The following is a 17,785-nucleotide window of genomic DNA, read 5'->3' on the forward strand; positions in this document are numbered from 1 at the left end:
GATTACCTAGTGCAATATTCTTAATTTGTGGAGATAGAGCATGGAATGGAATTCCTGCTAGCCCACATGGAGGACCCTGTTGCCTTGGAAAGCTTACTTTGTTCCGTCCAAACTTACACCAATTGCTGAATATAGCTAGTAAAATAAAAAATATCAAATGGTCAAAGCAAAGCCTGAATGAATTTCAATGTGATGATGTTAGAGACCCAGACTTTTGGGGTCGGGGTATAATATAGCTAGCCTCCTTTTTTACTCCAGGAGCAGCTGCTGCTAAAGGCTTGTCAACTCTAAAAAGGCTAGCTTGTTGGACCAGAAAAGAACTGAACTTAACATCAACAATGTTAAGTGAACTTTCAGCTGATGTAAGTACTGTACATCATGCAGTATTGCAAAATCGAGCTGCAATTAACTTCTTGCTCTTGGCACAAGGACATGGTTCTGAGAAGTTTGAAGGCATGTACGGTTTGAATCTTATTGATCATTCAGTTTCCATCCACAAACAACTAAAACAGCTACAGAATGGGTTACATGCCCTGAAAGAAGATAGTGACCCCATTGGAAGTTGGTTAGCCAACTGGGGCATTACTCGATGGTTGAAGTCTCTTGTGCTAGAAGGGGGACGGATTTTATTTATAAAATAAAATAGTGGGATAGTGGTTTTAAGTTGTGTGTTATCTTGTCTCCATAGAGGTGTAGAACGAATAGCGTCTAAAGCCTGGTTTGTGCAAAAAGAAAAAGGGGGAATTGTACAGATTATTTTAACAGAAGGAGAGCATTGTATTTTAGTAAAACACAAGCCAGACAGCCTTTGGTATAAGCGACAATATTAAAGGTAGTGTCCTTGAAACTCTCGTGGAGCAGTGGGATTGAAAGAAAAACAATAGACTTGTGCACTGGAGAGAGAATGTAAAACAATGTATTAGCCAATAGTAGCTTGTTAAGCATGTGAACCCTGTTGAACCCTATAAAAGTGTGCTAAAGATAGAAATAAATGATGTTCACCACACTTCTGTGAAGACTCAGCTGAATAATCTGAGCGGTTTCTCAATAGGGGACTATCAAGGTGGCTCTTAAAGTTGCACAGATGTGTGCCATTTTCATGACTTCAGAGACTGATTCCCCAGACCCCTCAGCCTCACCTGAATCCACTGCAAACATGCTGGGCTATCCTGAGGTCAGACCGTCCCCTATGGTGCTGCCTGTCCTTGATGAAAATCCTTATGTGGTGGGTCCTTTCAACCCCTGACTCTCAGACTGCAAACAAGCGTTGGATTTGTACCATCCCTGGAATGATTGGGCTGTGGCACAGCACTGGCAGAAATGGAGAGAGGTCACGATGAAAGAGGGCAACTTGATGGTTGTTACTGCTTGTCCTGTTATTTATGCACCAAATCAAGACCCTACTTACAAAGATTTAGATTATAAAGTTATCAAAGAACTGAAGGCACTGGTATAGGAAAGTGGTATATATTCTTATCATGTTTTAAGTTACTTGGAGTCTGTAAGTACGGTACTGCATCTAATGATTGGGGAAGCATAATGAAGATGATTTTATCCATTACATGTATGATATTGATTAGTATTGTTTGATATTGTATGCTATTGTCACCTGCCTCACCCCTCAGACTCTGCAGCAGCTCCCAGAGATGGCCATCGATGGTGGTATGTCTTTTGCTAAGACTTTACAGGGTCCAGTGGAATAATTTGTACAGTTTCTCAATAGACTGGAAGTCACACTTTCCCAGCAAGCTGACAATGATGACATCTAAGCTATTCTATTGTGGCAAGTTGCTTTTGTAAATGCAAATGTGGACTATAGAAAAGAATTACTCACTGTTTGCAATCCCCATACGTGTGTTATAGTGGTCATGGTTAGGGCATGTCAGAATCAGTACAGGACAAGAGCGGAACCCATACAGTTGGGAAACTGCTAGCAGGGGGTGGGCTTGCTCCTTCACAGAATCAAAAAAAGTCAAAGCAAAACACTTGGCAAGCGAGCTTGTGCCCGCAACTGCAGGTGCATATTTGGGTTCCTTTGCTGAACTTTTCTGGGTTGACCCCAATTCCTGGTCTATGGAAGCTGCTATCGGTGTGGTCCACATCTTTCACTGCCTATGAAATGTCCCTGTTTGGGCACCATTTGTAGCAATGGGAAACAAAGATACACAGACCACCTTGTTTGCTCCAAAGAAGATCGCTTATTGTAACCAACTGAGCCTTTTTATATTCTTAACTTGACCCAAACTTAACCAAACTTAACTAAAACTTAATGAAACAAACATGCATTGGCTGTCTGCCACTGCAGTGTCGCTGTTGATGCATCCCTTTACCCAATCAGCTTGCTGATCATGTTGTGGCCATGCATATCCCCAGCCAATCACTGCCTCACACACAAGGTAACCACCAGCCCGCTCTCCAGCCATCTGACCCACAGCTGAACCCTTCCCAGAGTGTCTGCAACTGCAGGCAGCACAAGGCTGGATTTGGTCCCCCAGAGAGCTGGAAACCCTCATGACTTCCTCAGTGCATTTTGTTCCTACATGAGTGTGGGGACCACTGGGAAATGATATGCATGCCTTGCTAACTGGATGTTCTTCCACCACTAAGTTGGGGCTTTTTATGCTACCTGATGTTATCGATTCAGATTATAAGGCTGTCACAATCTGCAAGGTGGGATTTGTTTTGTGGTTCTTTTATTCGATCTTAGAGTACAAAAGATTATCAGCAAACCAGGGACTCAAACAGCAAAACACACTTTATTGAGTGCTCATCAGCACTAATATGTGATAGAGGGTAAAGAAGAGAAAGCAAAGAATGAGGAAAAGAGTAAGGGGATTACAGCTACCAACATCGAAGTCCACTCAGCTGTCCATCGACGCAGAGTCTTCTGTTCATTGGGGAGATCTTAAAGGAAGGTAAGTTTGGAGTGTAATTTTATAGTCTTTTACAAAGTGAGGGGCCCAGGGCCAAAACCAGAGGAGATTGATGATCATTGTGATGAATTCCATTGCACAGAGGGCTGGTGTAGTGTACAGAGCAAACCACACCTCGCAAGTCTTTGCTCACCAGCAGGAAGGAGGGCAGTGTACTGTGTAACCACCTGCAAACAATCACTTAGAAAACATCCACCTGAGCTAGGCCCAAACCCCTAAACCCCAAACCCCTAAACCTAAACCTAAACCTAAACCTTGTGATATTCAGAGTCTCAGTCTCTGACCTTGAGACGTGTAATACATGTATTTTTTATATAATTCGTGTGTATTGCCACAACGATGACAGAGAGCTCAGGACTGTTTGCAAAAGGACAAAGGGGGTGCCAGGAGAGAGACGAATCCACTCAGATGAGACGAGTCACTAATGATTTGGGGATCAGCACATGATACCTATTTGGTTGACTGTGCATCTCAATGTCGGTCTCCCGAAAGGAAAAAAACCACTCAGACTCCATACCCTTCTGGGAAAATCTCAGAAAAATTTTACATCTCAAAGACTGCCTCCTGAAAATCCACTCAGACCTAATCTCCTTCCCAGAAACTTCATCAGCAGTTCAACAGCTAAATTCTGAATATGTAACGACACATCACAGAGAAAAAAACTGAGACTGCACGGCCTCAGGCGGAATAAACTGTATAAAACTCAGCACTCCAATAGACTGTGAACTTGAGGGAATCAGTGCGACAGAGACTGGGTCAGAGTTCACTCAGAGCCGATCCTGGGCTCAGCATTGCCTTTAATTGCGGCTGTCCCAAAATTTGATTTTGCAAATTTTTCAATTAAAGTTGTTATTGATAAAATTTGATTAATTTATTTATAACAGACGGTTGTGAGACAGATGAGAGAATCTTCGGACTGTCTCTTACTGAGGCTGAAATACAAATGATGGTGTGGACCCCCATGCCACCTTGCTTTATTCCTGCAGGTCAGCGTTTAGCACAACTGGTTTCATTTTCCAAAAAACCTCCTGATGGTAAGGGTAAAACATGACATAGGTGGCTTTGGCAGCACAGGCCAGCCACAAGTTTTTTTGACAAGTTCTATCCTAATGGCTCATCCAAGTCTGGTATGCAGCATAGATGGCTACCAGGGTTTTAATTTCTTTATGTGGGAACAGGAACAACACAGCACCAATATGATGATCAAATAGTTCGTTTATTCTCTAAGTTTGGTTACATTTATACTGTATACAAATCTGTTCATGTGAGTATCTCTTCTACTATTGGCTGCATGCTCTGTTCACACACCCCTGTAAGCATTTTTATTGGATAATTACATTTGCGTATGTTGGACCAAAACTTGTTAAATTTCTCTATTTCTCATCCTGTTTAGCTCTTACTTTGTGTTCTTTTGCAGACCATGACTGTTTCTTCCCTGTTTGATAACCTTGCCCTTGATCTTAACTGTATCTCTTTATGGTCAAATTTGTTCTAATGCAGCCCAGACTCCTATATCTCCTCCTCTTTTTTAAAAAAATTGAATAACTAAATTGTGCAACATTTATTGAAGACATTGTAACAAACAAGGAAGAATCAGCATAAAACTTAGAAATACAATCAGTAACATTATTGCCCCTTTAATCAAGGTCTGCCACCAACCCCTTAAGCCCAAACTAACAAGCCAATCTGAAAAAAGGATCATATCCTTCTGTAATATGCTTCATGTTTTCATGCAGTTGTGCCAATTGTTTATAAATACTTTGGGAGTGGTCAGATAAATTAAAACAACACATTCCTTCATAATCTTCACACCGGTGTCTTTGTGCTAATAACAAAATCTATAGCTGTGCGATTCTACAAGGTGGCATGCCTAATACTATCAACATCAGTTAGCAACTCACTCAACATTTTTGAAGTCAAATTCAACTGTTTTTCCCCCCAGCAGGCAAGACGAGCTATATTTTTTGCATTTATGGCATCCATTCACCCTGGTAAAAGAAAAGATGTTGCAATGACAGTTGCCAATAATGGTAATTGCACATTATCATTACAAATCTCATCAAAATTCCGAATGGATCAATGTGATCTCTGATGGCGACTTTGACTGGTTTTCAATAGATCTTTCATGTGGAGGGCAAATAATGTTAGTTGGCCAAGATAACATGGTCCACCAACAGGTTGTCTTGGAACAGCAGGCCATGCTCAATTCCCACAAATCAAAAATATTCCTGTTGGGAGTTCCCACCCTCCTGAAGTATTTACTGTCAGACCCCCTGTTTTTAATCTGTTCCATGGAGATTGTCCTGTAACATTTTGATAACCTTCAAATGCTTTTTCTCCTTGCTTTTGTAACCAGCTAAACCAAGGATCTCCAAACCAAACTACTCCTGTACCATTACCTGGTTGCCACGGTGGGGTCATACTGCCACAATTAGGCAGAACAGTAACATTAACATCCAAGATTGGGAAAACACTGGCTAACAAATCCAATTCTTGAAATGGAAAAGGATATGATCAGTTTAAATTTTCAGTTACTGTTTTCTGCCAGGCTGCATTACACATAGATGGCCAAGTATACTGTCCCTTTGGACTTAGGCAGTCATCACTTTTGCCACTTGTTAAATTTACTATCTTAGGGTTCCACCAACCAGAGATGTCTCATTCTACTGAAGGGGAATGCAAATTGAGCAAGTTCGAAAAGGGTCACCTACCTGCTGTAAACTGAGACAAAAATCCTGAATACCAGACATATTAACCCAGGTTACCCAAACATTCGTTTGTGGTTTGTCAAGAAACACCCCTTCACTACACAATGACAATCCCCAGAAAATCAACATTAACGTTGCCATGGGTGTCTACATCGCCATCATCATTCTGCCTTGTCCCGTTTGTTACTACAAACTTGCCAATGTCGGGGAACTCCAACACCCAGTCCACACTTTGTGTTCACTACCTTATTGCCTTGTCTAATATGTAATAATGCTAAACATTTAAGAAGCTCAAAGCTGATATCTTTAATATTTTCTGTCCAAAATCTTCAACCAGTTCTAATGTGTTTAAAAACTGTTGCTGTTCACACAGTACTCTGACTGCACCCCAGGCAACTGATCTAATGGTATACCAACAAAGTCAACCACTGTGCTCTAGAGTAGGTAATAACCCATGTGATACATGGCTGACACTTACACAGCTCCTCTATTTCATGTGCCTGAGTGACTCTCCAACTCTCTTGTTTACACCAAGAATGTGTTCTCCACAAACACGTTCAAGAGCCTCTAATTGTCTTGTCAACTGATTGCATGCCAAGAGCCACTTAAATACAGTAAGATCTGGCAAAAAACAAACTGCGTCCTTATTGTCAGAGTGCAGGGCAGTCAGCAATGGTGTCAATGCCAAGTTTATTTGATGTCTCTTCCATGCTTCAGGACACAGAGCTGATGTCATTATTCTTCTATAACCATGGTTTAACCCACTTTGCAGGAATCCATGTAGCTGAATCTTTACCTGTGGAAACACAAACATAACCCCTTCCCCAAGTTAATAATTGCATCAGACCCTCCCATAACCTCGTCTGGGGAGAAAAAAATTTAACTTGAATATTTTTAAAGGTAAAATCACGTTTGTTTGTTTGTTTGCATGTGTACTATTGCAGGAAGATGCTGTTGTCCTCCACATATATTCAACCAATTTATAACAAATAATGTTTTTTCCAATATTTCATGGGGGGAACCCCTTATTTCCCCCTGTTCTTTCAAAATAGTAAGGTGATTTTTAAGAATGTGATGAGTATGTTCAATGATTGCTTGGCCAGACGTTCTATGGGACTCCATGGAGAAGCTGAGTATGTTGTAAAAAATTAGTGGTAGAAGCTGCTTGGTATGCAGGACCATTGTCAGTTTTGATCTTCTTGAGGCATCCCATCACAGCAAAAGCTTGAGTCCAGTGTTGTTAAGCCACAGCAGCTGAGGCAGATGAATGGGCAGAGGCCCACACAAATCCACTGACACATGCACATAACACAATTGTCCAAAAGATGAAAATTCAGTAACATCAGTCTGCCAAATCTCACAGGGCTGGAGTCCTCGAGGATTAGCTCCTCCGTCTTGCAGTGGTGTAAGAATAGTGCACTCAGGACATGCTGCAACCACCACTTAAGCTTGTGTTTTCGGAATTCCAAATTGTTTACAGAGACCAGCAGCAGACTGATGAAAGAAGGCATGCAAACGGTATGCCTCTTGAATAGTCTGATCTTTATCAACGACTGCAGTCACTAATTGACCAGCTCAAGCGTTACCTTCTACGAGGCCTCCAGAAAGTCCAGTATGACTTTTATCAAGTGCGTGATAAAAAGTCAATGTATTTGATGATTGACAAGATTTCTTAAATCTAGAAGGCTTGAAAAAGTACAGAATTATTTACATGTCCATACAATGCACCTTCTATATGCTGTATCACCCTGGCAACATAAAGGGAATCAGTCACAATGTTTAGATCTTGAGAACCCCATCGATTCAACACAGAAATTATTGCCTTAAGTTCCAGAACTTGCCCTGATGTATTGCAATAAAAGTGTTCTGCTTTCCATTTTCCATCTTCTTGCCAAACAAATCCAGCTGCCTTGGTTTTACTACTTGCATCAGTAAACACTGTCAAAGCATGTAGTGGTTGTCAGCTAATGACAGGAATGAATTTAATAGTCAAAGTAGTTTTGAATAATGGGTGTTTAGGGTAGTGATTATCAATCTGATCAGATCTATTTAAACAGACCAATGCAAAGGTCATTGAGGATTCACACGATTGAATCAGGTCCAGAGGGTATGGAATGATTACTTTCTCAGGTTCTTTCCCAGCAATTGCAACTGCTCATTGCACTCCCTTTTGAATGACTCTTGCCACAGCCTCCACACATGGGGTTACTGTTTCATGTCCTCTGGCTGATAAAAATAGCCATTCAATGATTTTGAGTGGATCGGACTGCCATTTACACCATTGACCTAAAAAGGCAGCAACTTCTAACTCAGTATTATACACAAAAAGTTGTAACGGTTGATCAGGATCAATACAAGTTGCAGTCTTAGTACTTAGTTTTAGTGAAATTTTTTCTAAACCTTGGAATGGAGAATCTGTCAGGGTCTTTGGTTCTTGGGGATCATGACCTCCTTGCAATAATGTAAACAGATGTTTCATATCACTGTTGGTGATACCACAAATATTCCAAAGCCTGTGAATGTCTCCAACTAATTTCTGCACATCATTCAATGTTTTAACTTCCTTTGATATTGAAAGTTTTTGTTGGTCTAACCATTTGTTTGTCTAATGTCATTCCCAGATATTTCCAAGGCTCAGTTCTTTATACTTTTTCAGGAGCCACAACTAATCTCCCCACTGTCAATGCTTTTGTTAACTCACTGATTAAATCATCAGAAATTATCGTTTGTTGACACAGAAGCAAATCATCCATATAATAATATAGTATGCACTCAGGATGTTTTTTTTTTGAATGGTAGCAATGCCAAGTCCACATACCATTGGCAAATGGGTGAATTTCTCATTCCTTGTGGTAAAACAACCCAATGATACCTTTGGGCGTGTTCTGCTCTCCTGACAGAAGGCACAGAAAAAGCAAACTTTTCATAATCGTCTGGTTGAAGAGGAATAGTGAAAAAGCAATCTTTGACCTATCTACGACCACAATGTCCCAATCTTGAGGGAGCATGGCTGGATTAGGTAGTCCAGGCTGCAATGTTTCCATATCTTTCATGACAGCATTGACTGCTCACAGGTCTTGGCAGTAATCACCATTTTCCTGATTTTTTTCTTGATAGTAAACACAGGCGTGTTCCATGGGCTGGTAGATGGCACAAGATGCCCTGCAGTCAATTGTTCCTGCACTAATTCTTTCACGTGAGTGAGCTTCTCTTCTGGTAGTGGCCATTGATCAACCCACACAGGGGTGTCCATTAGCCATTTCGGCTTTAATGTCAGGCACGGGCTGCTCACCAAAATGACTGCTTCTAAAAAGGTGTATGAAGTACACATCCCCATTGGGACAAAACATCTCGACCAAGCAACCACAAAGTTGTGTGTAGTACATATGGTTTAATTTGTGTTCTTAGTCTTGTCATCAATAACGGTAATAAAATACTCACTTTGTTGTGTAGGCGATGCTCCACCAATACCCACAACTATGTTGGCTGCTGGACCTAAGGCCAAGAAGGTGGCCATGCAGCTTGAGATATAACAGTAACGTCTGTGCCAGTGTTGAGCATAACTTGATTATACTGAATTGTGAGTCCATCTGAACCTTCCAATGTCATTGACCTTATTGGTTTGTTGTTATTAATTGTTTGTGTAAAGGAAACAGTCACAGCACCAGTGGATCTGAATCTTTGGTCTCCTTGTACTTTGTTTTGAGCCTGGAAAACCTGTGCTTGAAATGGAATCAATTGAGCAATGCTGTCACCCTTTTGTAATGTGACTGGAGGAGTCAATACTCTTAACATTATTACAATTTGTCCAGTGTAGTCAGAGTCAATTAATCCAGTGATAATTATCAATCCTTGTTTTGAAGGTGATGATTGTCCTGTCAATAATGCACTTAACCCATGCCCCAGAGGTCCTGTGACTGTGGACGGAAGTACATATACTGAATCATCTTTTTTTGTAATGTAGACTCTCACGGCCAAATTGAGGCCTGCGCTTCCTCAGGTGGCTGCTGAAAGTTCATCGAGGCAGCAACCACATGGGGGAATTGCAGTGTCTTAGCGTCTCACATCAAAGCACTCCGTGGGAAGTTTCCTAATAAAGGAGTTCCATCCTTATATTTGGATTGACAATCATTAGCCCTGTGCCCAAACTTATTACAGTGATTGCAGATACCAGCAAATGGGGTAGCTGGTGCACTCTTCTTTGCTTGTGGACACTGATTCTTAAAATGATCAAGCTTCCCACACAGGAAACAGCCTTCCTTTTCCCTAATACTCTTAGGTCCTGAATCCCCTTTTTCTTGGATCACTGTGGTATGCTGAGCTGCTGCAAGAGCTTTTGTATGAATATTGGATTTTCCTTGCTCTTCTGTGAGTTGTGGTAGTCTAGAACATGCTTCTACCATTTGAGTGAGGCCCCTCGAGGGAGACTGGGAATTATTTGTTGACTGATGAAGAATGGCTTGCTTCTTGAGGCCACAGCTCTTTGGAGGGCCTGCACAACCCTGATTTTGAGCTAGCATAAATCCTTGGCAGAATATTGTATCAAAGAAATGAAGAAGGCTAATTGTTAATAAGACAATGAAGAATAAGAATTTAGGATAAGAAATCTGCTAAATGTATCTTAATAAGTTTTACTAAAAAGTATCTTATAGAGCTCAGGTGTTATGAGTTGGACCAATAGAAATGTAGAAATTAACATGTGAAAAATAGCAATTATCCAGTCATAGTAGAATACAGATCGTATGTTACCTTTTTAAAATACTATAAAAATGTAGCTAAGGTTGTAATAAATTTGGAACAAGCTGCCAACTCACATTGGGTCGTCTCTTGATTCCCAAACCCGTCTCCTACAGTTGACATCACTGATTTGCATTGATATGCTAAACCCTTTCCCACTGCTGTTGTGGCATCAGGTGAAACATTGGATGCACTGTCTAAGGCTTCTTTGAGGCTATCAATAAACTTTATATGAGGTTCATCTGGTTTCTGCCATACTCTATGATATGGCAAACTAGGTGTTCCAATTTGAGGCAATTCTTGCAGTGCAGCTAATGCCAATGCCTGAGATTGCTGAGTCATGTGCGGATGTAAGGCAGCTTGTGCAGCCCCACTTTGATATTGTCCAGTAGCCATAAGTTGTTCAAGGTCAGCAAACTGTAAAGGGTCATTTCCATCTAGCCGGTTAAGGTTTTCAACCATAGCAATCTCACATCTTGCCATTTGTCTTTAAACAGCATAAATGCAGTAGGAGGAAGAATAATTTCTAAAAGTGTTCTAATATAAGTAGGCAGAAGGTCCTGATTTTGAGAAAAGGATTATATTACAGTCATAACCTGTTTATTATCATATCCAAAATCCATAACTGTTTGTTGCAATTGACTGTCAATTTTCCAATCAAATGGATGCCAAAAATGTTGATTGTAAGTAGACTGGCATGGTAGTGATACTAGGTGGTAACATTTGTCCTTCGATAATTGCATGTTTGATAACCCCTCTCCTTCTTTGACCTTCTTTATAATTAGGATCTTGTGGAGGAGGGCCTGGAGGAGGAACTGATCCAGATGGAGACGGACCCATCAATGAATTGGCTGATGACAAAGGGATATGAGAACCCTCTGTCTTTCCTTTGTCCTTCTTACTTTGTAAACAATCAGTAAAGCTCTGGAGGTGAAATAGTAGAATCATTACTGTCTCTTTTTTCATGATCTGACTTATATTTTCCATAAACCTGACACTCTTCTTGAGTCAAACCTTGTCCAAACTTACTACGTAGATAATTATCATCTTGGTCTGGGTGCATTTCTTCTGCCTCTAACAGTTGTTTTATCCATTCTCTCGGTCGTCTTTGCAGAATCTGCTCGCTAACTTTTAAGAATTTCTTTCAGGCTCTCTCTGCCCTCTAGCGGCACCTTTTGTTTCTGACCCACAAACGTTTTCCTCAACCGCTTTTAACCCGTCCTTTATCATTCAATATCATTCTGACATGCATCCCGAATGGCCCGTTTTGAGGATCCCCTATCTAGTCTTTGCATTTGATCCAGAGTTCAGACATTGCCTTTTCTTATTCTCATAACAGACAAGTTGCTCAGACAGAGGTTTAGGGTCTCACATTGTTTTTCATCAATGTCCATAGGAGTGGTATTTGAGATGGAGCAATTTGTTCTACTGATGGGGCAGGTGGGGCTGACTGAGAAGGTGAAGGACATGCAGGCATACCAGACAGGCCAGGCAATGGTGGTGCCAAGGGAAAGGGTGGAGGCACCCAGGGATCTATGTCAATATCCCATCCTCCCCAAAATTCTCTCTTGGAAACCAGACACACAGTTTTTGGGGTTTCAGTATCATCAGTTTCCAATAAACAATTTTCTTTTTCCTTGTCACTCTCTCTATCCTTTTGAGCTGTTGTGAAAGCTTGAGCAGCAGCAACAGAAGCAGCAGCAGCAACAACACAAGCCTGTCCTTTCATTGCTTCCACCATAAGTCATACAGCACAATAAGTAGGCACCAACTTTCCAGCTTCTTTATTCCCTGTTTGAATAGATTCCCAAAGTTCTGTACCAACGTTAATCCAAGTAGCTGTATCATAAAGCTGATCAGCATTTACAATTAACGCCTGTTTTCTACACCAGAGAAGCAATGCAACCAAGTCCCCTTCTTTGATCTTAGTCTGACTTTTCTGCAAGCTGCAACATACTTTTAATAGCAGCCTTTTCTATTGCTGATACAGTGATTCCCATGCTATCGAATCTAAGCCATTCTTTTTTTTCAGCTTAGCGCGGATCCGCTCCCGACTCTCTCAGGCAGTCCGAATTACCTCCAGTAACACTGGTCGACAGCCCCCCCGCCTTCTCCGGCTTCTGCTACAAATAGTGACGCTTTATCATGTCTCAGAGTCACCAGTTTGCCAGGGTTTTAATTTCTTTATGTGGAAACAGAAACAACACAGCACCAATATGATGATCAGATCATTTGTTTATTCTCTAAGTTTGGTTACATTTATACTGTATACAAATCTGTTAATGCGAGTATCTCTTCTACAATTGGCTGCATGTGCTGTTCACATGCCCTTGTAAGCATTTTTATTGGATAATGACATTTACATATATTGGACTACAACTTGTTAAATTTCTCTATTTCTCATCCTGTTTAGCTCTTTGTGTTCTTTTGCTGACCATGACTGTTCCTTCCCTGTCTGATAACCTTGCCCTTGATCTTAACTGTTTCTCTTTATGGTCAAATTTGTTCTAATGCAGCCCAGACTCCTACAGATGGCAAAAAATTTAAAGGGCTTGTTGATACCAGAGCTGATGTCTCTATCATCAAAAGCAGTGAATGGCCCAGGGGTTGGCCCACAATTAACACCACCTTGACCCTAATTGGGGTGGGAGGAATGCAGCACCCTAGGCAGAGTGCTCACCTCTGGCTTTTTCTTGGCCCTGATGAGCAAACTGCCCAGATTGCACCACACCATGTACACTGTGGGGAAAGGATGTTTTAGGACAATTTGGAACCACCGTACAAATAGATTCAGCTTCACCAAAAGATCTTTTTCATAGGGGTCATTGATCAGCTGTTCCAAAATCAAATATGTAAGCTCACATGGAGGGCAGAGGACCCTGTGTGGGTTGACCAATGGCTCCTAGGAAAGGAATGGCTGCAAAATCTACAACAGCTCGCACAGGAACAATAGTCCATGGGCCATATTCGCCCATCTTCTAGTCCTTGGAACACGCCTTTCTGTACACCTAAGAAAAATGGCAAGTAGAGGTTGTTGCATGATTAAAGCTCATCCCAGACCTCTGGTAATGGTAGCAGGGCAATGGAAATTTACTGACAGATTTACTGACACGGTGCAGGGGTCATGCTTGTGTCTCCACAAATCACCATGTGAAATGGGTTCCTTCATGGTGTGTGCAGGTGTTTGTTGCACCATCCTGGATGGCGAAGGCACTGCGAATATCATGTACAGAATGTCCATGTCACAGTGTGAATCACCTGATGCCAGATCAGGTTGCAGCTCTGGCTGTAACCCTTCCCACATTCCAAGCACTTGTGGGGCTTCTCCCAGCCATGAGGCCTCTCCACCAGCTCTGAGCTCGGGATGGATCTCTGGCTGCCTTCCTGGCACAGGGAGTGGTCTTTCCTCCTTGCAGCTTCCTGGGCTGAGTTTGTGTGGGAAATGGAAAGATAGAAACTTCCACGGATACTGAAGGGTTTGATTTATAGCCTTGGAAAGCGCTTGGGTTAATGTAATGATAAAGGTACACAGGCATTACGTAGAGAAATCATAAACTTATGCTCCTATAATTGCAATTAAGAATATGTCTTAAGTAAGTAAGAAACTGTATTGAGTAAGATGGTGGATGGTTTAAAACTGTAATAGTGTGATTCTATAGAGTAAGCTAGGAATCTAGAGGTTATAATAAGACATATGTGTGTGTGAGGTAACAGTCTATTGGGTAAAAAGTACGTGCAGTGTGGCTGAATTTAACAAAGGTGATAGGTGAGAAAGTAAAAATAAACTCCATGTCAACTGTCCATTGGACCAAAATGTTATATATTACTGTGTAACAAAGAAACTACCTTTGAGCTATGGCTGACTTGCTACTCCTAAATCTTATGCTTTCAGACTCAGACCTTACCTAATATATTTGAGCAGTAAATCGAAATAATAGCATTGGTAGTCCCTTCCGTCGTTACTAATTTCAACAGGTTTGCAGCCCCTCCTCCTGCAGGATCTTGGGGGCTTCCCCTCTTCCCACTGGATTCCTGCACCCTGGAGTCGCTCCAAATGGCCTCTTCTACAAGGTTCTTTCTCTTCCTGGAAGCCTCCCCCACCTTCCAGCCAAAGCTTGGGATTGACAAATCCTGGTTTGAAGAGAAAACAAAGATGATCATATTGGGTTGGAGGTTCCTTCTGCCCAGCTCCATCTCCAGAAGTCATCAGGTATCATGTATCCACGAAAACCTCCAAGATATTAAGATCCAGCAAAAAAAACCCTCAAATACCAAGACACAGCCCCAGAAGACCCCAAAACTTTGATACTCATCCAAAATATTAAGATTCAGCCTTCTGTAAAAATCAAAACACCAAAATGTAGCTCAATGAACTTCAGATATAATAAGATTCACCTCTCACCCCCCCAAAAAAATTTAAGATTCAGCCCAATAAATTCACATTCAAGCCAAAAGCTCCAAGATTCAGGATATAAAACCACCTCCTAGGAGTTCTGCTTCTTTGTTTTTTCTATTTTGGACTCTGGGTCGTTCCTCTGGGCTTCTGGGGGTCTTGCATCTTTTAGGGTCCTCCCTATCCAGGGTTCCTGCCTTCTCTGGGCTACTGGGGTTCCTGGGAATCTCAGGGATCCCCCCTTTCCTGACCTCCCAATTCTGTGTCCAAGGGGTTCCTGGTTCCCCCACTCTCCTTCCTCCCCCTCCCTTCAGGCTCTTGGGGGTTCCCCAGCTCTGGGATCGCCCCTTTCTGCTCTCCCCACTCTGTGGCTCCTGCGCTTCCCACGAACCCAGCTCTCCTGGAGGTCTCCAAAACCAGTGTCCCCCTCAGCCCCGCTGGCACCAGGTGATTGCCATGTGGATCCCGAGCCTGACCCAGGGAGACCAAACCACAGGTGGGGGGAGACCCCACAACCCCTGCCCACAGCTGGGGCTCTGCCAGGAGCTGCCAGCAGGAACCCCCCAAAAACCCTCACAGGGACCACCCAAGATATTTGGGGCAAGCTCCCCCTCCCTGGTCACCTTCAGTTGTGCTCACCCTGGGTGGGGGTTTCCAATCCATTGGTCGGGCGATCTCAGAGAGGGGAATGCAGAGATGGATGAGGATCCCCAGGGATTTTGGGGGCAGGATGAGGGGTTGTGTGAGCTTTGCTGGAGGGGGCAGGGGGCAGGGTCTGGCTGGAGACCCCTGGGTGCTCCTGGTGCCCCCAGCTGGAGAGTTGCCAAAGGCTCAAAATGGCTTGATCCCACCTCAAAATCCTCAATCACACCCCAAAATACACGATCCCACAGAAGCCCCAAAACCCCCAGGAGAGGTAGGATGGGGATTGGGACTGATGGGATGTGGAACAGATTCTGCTTCCCAGAACAGAGGAGGATAAAGAGCTATAGACAGAATTGAGGGGGTTTCCCCCACTGACATTCTCCAGCCATTGGCATTCCCAGCTGCCAGGTCCCTTGAGGGAATCCAGCCCCTTCTCACCATCCACCGTGTTTAACCCTTTCCTTCCCACTCCCTCCATTGTCTCCTTCTCTGGAGAATGACTCAGATCCACTGACTCCTTGCTCTCCCCTCTGCACATGTAGACACTTCTCCATTGACTAAATATTGTCACTCCTCATCTACTCTGTGAGCCTGCATCAGGAACAGTGTGGCCAGCAGAATCAGGGCAGTAACTCTTCTTCTGAGTATCAGTGTACTCAGCACTGGTGAGGCCACACCTGGAGTGCTGTCCAGTCCTGGGTCCCAATTTAGAAAGGATCTTGAGATGCTTGAACCTGTCCAGAGAAAAGCAGCAAGGCTTGTAAAGGGTCTGGAGCACAAATCCTGTGAGAAGCAGCTGAGGGAGCTGGGGGTGTTTATCCCGTAGGAGCCTCAGGGGAGACCTCATCACTCTTTACAAGTCCCTGACAGGAGGGGGCAGCCAGGTGGGACTGGGCTCTGCTCCCAGGGAACAGCCACAGGACAAGAGGACGCAGCCTGCAACTGCACAGAGGAGGTTTAGGCTGGACATTAGGAAGAAGTTCTTCCCAGAAAGGGCGATTGGGAATTGCAATGGGTTGCCTGGGGAGGTGGTGGAGTCACTGTCCCTGGAGCTGTTTAAGACTGGATGTGGCACCTAGTGCCATGGTCAGGGTGACAGGGCAGTGTTGGGTCATAGGTTGGACTTGATGATCTCAAAGGTCTTTTCCAGCCTGGTTAATTCTGTGATTCTGTGATCCTGGCCTGTGTGGCCCCAATTCTGGGGAAAACTCCCCTCCAATTCTTACAAACACCCCCAAATCCTCCCAAGCCTTAAATCTTCTCCCTCAAATGACAGTAAAATCATTGGTTTCAGAGGTTTTTGTTCAATGTCTTTATTTTTATGACAATTTCAGATGTTTGTAAGGGATAGAAATGGATCCAAAAAAATCAAGCTTAGAAACCAAAGAAGTTACTTGTCAGCATCATGAGAACATTCATGGGGTTGGGTTCAGTGCATGGAAGAGCCTTTGTTGGAGGGGTTCCCACCCCAAATCTTGGCCTTTGTCCCAATCCATCACTATTTACCTGTGGAACACACCCGTGGGCCATCGAGAATCAGAATCTTGGAATCACTGAGGTTGGAAAATGTTGGGGAGGGTGAAACAGGGAAACCTTATGAATGTGATTGTTTGGCAGAAGATTCTGAAAATATGAAGGCTAGAATCAAAGTAGAAATGAAAGCCTGCTTTGAGTCCTAGGATACTGAGTACTGGTTAACCAAAGAACAATAGCCTAGCCAGCTAAAGGAGAATCCCTGTTGATAAAACAATGTCCTTCTGCTGATAGAAAGTTCAAAGGTCAAGAAGCAAGGAAAGAACTTGTAAAGCTTGTAGAGCCTAAAATGCAACACTGTATGTTAATATAGGGAAGCGCATAGGCTGGATGTAAATTCTTTAGTGGGTGTGTCTCATGGTGATTGGTTACTGAGAATTAGAATATTCACTATAGAAAAAGATATATTGGATTGTAACAAGAACTTCACTCTCTTAGCTTTTCGCTCTTAAACCTCTCTCTCTTAACCTCTCTCTTAGCTTTTCTCTCTTACCTCTTAACCTCTCTCTCTTACCTCTTAGCTTTTCTCTCTTAACCTCTCTCATACCTCTTGGCTCTTCTCTCTTACTCCTTTACCCCTCTCTCAGCTCCCCTCTCCCCCTCTCTTACCTCTTCCACTCTTTCCCTCTCTTATTCTTACCCTTACCCTCTTGGTTTTTCCCCTCTTACCCCTCTCTTGTCTTCCCCCTCTCTCATAAGCCTCCCTGGTTTCCCCCGCTCTCCCTCTGTTGCTCTTACACCCTCCTTCCCCTTTTCCAACCTCTCCTCCCCTGCTCTGCCCGCTCTCACCCTCCTCCCCCGGACCACGTGGATGCCGAGGCTGGTGGCAGACACGG

The 17,785-nt window shown here is 43.0% G+C and overlaps 1 pseudogene; it reads left to right on the plus strand.

Annotated features, from left to right (window-relative positions):
- Nucleotides 1-17,785, plus strand: part of LOC102111794 (uncharacterized) — a 123,843-nt pseudogene that overhangs the window by 25,011 nt on the left and 81,047 nt on the right.

Source organism: Pseudopodoces humilis, chromosome 33 (genome assembly GCF_049639895.1).
Source record: "Pseudopodoces humilis isolate 2021_Gansu_Grassland_sample_001 chromosome 33, ASM4963989v1, whole genome shotgun sequence".
NCBI lineage: Eukaryota > Metazoa > Chordata > Aves > Passeriformes > Paridae > Pseudopodoces > Pseudopodoces humilis.